This window comes from Cupressus sempervirens, chromosome 10, assembly GCF_028749045.1.
Source record: "Cupressus sempervirens isolate cs-2001-9-10 chromosome 10, ASM2874904v1, whole genome shotgun sequence".
Classification (NCBI taxonomy): domain Eukaryota; kingdom Viridiplantae; phylum Streptophyta; class Pinopsida; order Cupressales; family Cupressaceae; genus Cupressus; species Cupressus sempervirens.
This window is the reverse complement of record NC_143127.1, coordinates 311,733,885-311,738,653: the sequence shown is the minus strand read 5'-3', so window position 1 is coordinate 311,738,653 and position 4,769 is coordinate 311,733,885.

Genomic DNA, 4,769 nt, shown 5'->3' with positions numbered 1-4,769 from the left:
TGATTGCCTAGATCAAATGGATTATACCAATGTGTTGTCATTTCAAAATACCTTAAGTGTGCTTATTTTGAAGTCACAACAAATCCATTTGCACACCTTTCCAAGTCAATTCCATTTCCAAAAATCACTTTTTCTCAGTGTTTCCAGTTTACAAATTCTGAGTAGCCTAATTTCACCACTTGCCAAACGTGCCTAGTTATTCATCATGAGCCAAAATCCTAGATTTATACTCTCCTCATGAAAATGAACCAACATTCCAATTTTCTTCTCCCCATGTGCTCATTTGCCTAGTTTTCAAAGCCAAATTCGAACGCAATTTATTATTTACTAACATGTTTGCTTGCAAGAAGTTCTGAGAGGTCAACTTTGACAACCAATATTTTTTGACCCCAAATTCATCATGAGATGACATTTGATAGGGTGCAAGAATGCAGAGCAAAGAATCGTCATGTTTGATTTTGAAGCCTGGTCAGGTGTTTGGGTCAGTTTTTAAGGCCAGTCAAGAGACCTCCTGGCACCAAATTCATAGTTGCAAAAAGAGGTAAAATAAATTTTAAAATGTTAAAAAGTGATGTAAATTCATTGAGTCTTCATAAAATTGGTGTATGGTGTTCTAAGGGATCTACTTGACAGTTTAGTTGTCCGAAAATGAATTTTTTTTAGTTGGACCCACTTTGGGGCCCAGCTAATTCTGACTAATCTTATCAAAATGATAGGGTGTTAGGGGAAATGGTGATCAAGATGACGATGGAGATTGCTTAGGTATTTTAACAAATCTATTTACGTTCATTGATGAAGAGATAGAACCTATGAAAGTGAAAATTCGTTACATGTTCTTGGAGAGAATCTACAACTTATTGTGAAGGGATAATAGTGATTATTTTTTACTATAAGATAGAAGATTATATTTAGAGAATCAGAAAGGTTGTTTTGAAGGTGATCTATTTCCCTTGAGATTCCATAAGAAGCCACCAACCGAGGATTAGATGGAACTAGACATTGGAAGTGGTTGTTGCAAGCAAAGAGACAAAGTCGTACACAAATCCATTTGGATTTTCAATCTCTTTTTCCATCTATTGACAATAACTAATAATCTATGTTACTCTACTTGCTTGGGGAAACCTATTCCATGAAAGACAAAGATATTGGGTGTTAATTCATATACTTTGATAGTAATGTTTTGTCTAAAATGGAGGATCACTTATTTATCACTCCTAATGGTGTCATGTATATCCCACCAAAATGCCTGTCCAGGTGTACTACCCATATTACTAAAAGAAATGTTATCAATGTGTATCATGGTTAAGAATGCAATTTGTATTGTTAATGCAAATAGTGAATGGAATGCATGAGTTGTCTATGGAGATACTGATAACATGTTTGTACTGCTTAAAGGATGTACAAGAGAGGAGGCATCTCATGGCATGTGTGAAATTGCATAGAGATGGAAGCTACTGGAAGAGCGCATATCCAAAGAAATTGAAGGTAGAACACACCAGAGAAAAAGCCGCCCAAGGATGGAGATAAAGCCCATAGCATAAAAATTCACTCCCCTATGTTTTTTTAGTTGTCAAACAAGGAGAAGCTTCAACAAAAATGCCCACACTTAAGGAGCTCACAGCAAGGAAATGAGAAAGACACCCCATGCATGTGATGAAGCAGCTAGACTACAAGAAGTCAACTTAAAAGATAGAGTCCATGCCATTGAAGAATAGAAGCTGTAGCCTCCAAGTAGGTAGACGCTAAAGGAATCAAAAGATATAGTCCATGCTTTACAGGGAGTTCATGCATAAAATAGGTAGGAACATTAAATAAATCCCATGGCTTTAGTAGGTAACGTCCAACTAAAAAGAAGTAGCCACGAAATTGGGGAGAATTCCTTAAATGGATGGTAGGAGGGAGGTCAACATATAACAAGCCAAAAATGATAGAAGAGTCCCACATTTGAAGTAAGGATGATGATGAGGCAAAGCAAGATAGGAAGCAGTGGATGCCAGTCCATGCAAAAGTAGGGAATACTATAGATCATGATGGGGAAGAAAATGAAGATGATGAACAACTTTCAAGGGTTGTCTTATTTGAAGATATCAGAGATCATATTTTTGGTTTGCATTGTAATGAATTTTTCCTTACTATGATTGTCGAGTTGATTGATTTCTATGATGGACCAATCATTTAGTGGAGCTATACTAATAGTTCAAGCTAGAGGGAAAAAATTGCTGGTCTGGACTCTTTATCTAATTGTTTCTCTGAAGAAGTACAAATTGTGCAACATGCTTTAGTTGAGAAGCAAATGACTTCAAGTAAAATTGATATGTAAATGATTTTTGGGAGTGTTTATTCATTGTTTAAGGAAAAGATTGTACCATGCACTTGAAGAAAAGCTATTTCCAAGAGATGACAATGAAGATTTAGATGCTGAGGACTCAAAGAAAGAAGATGATATAGAATCTTTACTTGGAAAGCTAAGATTGAATCTTAATCCTGGTAAAGAGGTTGAGGTTAGTGGTCCTCTTATTTGGAAAAGATGGGCAAATGAAGAGAAAATTGCAAAATGAAGGAATAGAACCCTCTATTTCAAAAGAACATGGAGCAACTATAGACCTCACGCAGTTAGAGAATAAGAACAGACACATTAATAGTAGCATGGGTCCACACCAGTTCAAAGCCACCCACGACATCAAAGGAAAATGATGCCAAGTTTAGAGCCTCCCACGCATCATACAGGGTAGTCAACGATAGGGGGCTAGATTAAAAAAGAACCCATGCATTTAATGTGAGAATCCATGTAGCCAAATAGGAAGAAAACCACTGGAAGCAAGGAAAATGTAAGAAAGATGACCCACAAGAAGAATAGGCCACTATGTGGAGTAGACCAAGAATGGTGTCAGAGCATGTCAGAGGAGCTCCATGTCTAGATGAAGAAATGCCATTGAAGAAAGCCGCATGCCAAAGGGTAAATGGTAGGAGCTTTCTCCCACATGCATTGCAATTTTGATCTTTTAAGTGTTTTAATGTAACTTTACATAGAGAGGAGTTCTCTTTAAGGGGAAAGCCTTTTCAAAGGTATGCACTAGATGGGAGGGGCCCACTAGGCTAGTCAGACATAAAAACAAGTTGGAGGTTACCTATGCATAATTTTAAACAAACCAACAAGGATGATGACATGGTAGATCCATATGATAGTGCATGAGATCGTGACATGTGTTATGATTTGATGGTGGGTGCATGCCCTCATGAACAAAATGCTTGAATAATAGATAATGTGGGATTGCGAGATGTCACCACGTGGCATAGGTCCTAGTTGGCAATGAGGTGGCACTACATATTTAGACCTACATGGACGCACTAGATCACAACACGTGTCTCAATCAGATGGTTAGCACATGCTCGCATTTTGAAGATTCTCACTGGATAAATATTGCAGGTATGCGAGATATTGACATGTGGCAAAGTGGGCCCTACGTGTGATGAGGTGTCATTGACATGAAAATGATGCAGATCAAGTGGCCAATTAGACAATGCCATGTGGCACAAGGTCAACGTAGGGTTGACCACAAATTTGAGGGCAGAAGGAAAAATAAAATATTTTTTTAAATGCTAAATTTAATATATTTTCTTAGAAGTGCACGTCAAGACTTTTAAATTCAAAAGAGGCATTTTCTCTAAAGTTTTAACTTTAGATTAATTTAAACTTTTCAGAATTTAAATTGTTGAAGTTGTAGACTTGGGAGGCATTTTTCAAATTGGATTTTATGGGGTTTCTAGTAGGCTAAATATGCAATGTTATACATCATAGGAACCAAGAAAAATTGATTTTTTTGATTATGGAGTTAGTTTCTACATAGGCAGTAGTCTGTTTAAGATATAGGAGGTTTTCTTCCAGATTCCCAACTTGTAACTATATTATGGTTTTGGAGTTCAAAATTAATTTTTGGCATGGTAATGAGTAAAATGTGGGTAAAAGATGCTAAAAATGCAGGTAGGGTCAATTTTGATCACTTATACTCAGGTTTAAATCCAATTTTTACCAAGCATCCCATGAGGTATTCAAAATTTTGGCAAACAAAATTATTTTAATCATTGAAAAGAAGATTTTCATGTTAGATACAAAATACTGATGAAAACCAAATCAGATCAAAGGGGAGAGAGATTAGAGAGATTCCTTCCATGGCAAAGAGAGGTAATTTCAAGTGGACACATGTTAGATGTAGAGAAGATATGGGAATTCCTTCTTCCTATTTCTTTCTCATTCTTTCTCATTGTAAGGGTTCCAATTTTTCACTATGAGACCATTGGTTCTAGTTCTTTGGAGAAAATTTGCACTTTACTATGATACTAGGTTTTGGCTCTAGTCTTGATGTATTTACAATATTGTGACACCATTCTTCAACATAATTCTCTTATGTGAACAATAGTAGTGTAGATAATGTAGCAAAGTTCTAATATGTTAGGTTGTTTCATTTTTTGATTTCATGCATTTTATTGTATTGTTTCAAGGAAATGAATACATATGAGCAAGAATTTCATTAGTTTCATTCTAGTTCTCATCTCCTATCTCAATAATCTATAGTCTTATGTGGTCTTCGAAGAAAGAGCTGAGATCCATTTGCATCCCCTTCAAGTTGTGTGTCTGATGTATTTTGCTATTGGAACAAAGTGCCATGTAAATGCTTGATATGTTTGATAGGGTTGCTGGTTATTTTGAGAAGGATATTTCATGAGAAAGAGGTCTTAATGAACACCAATGTCTGAATCACAAGGTGATT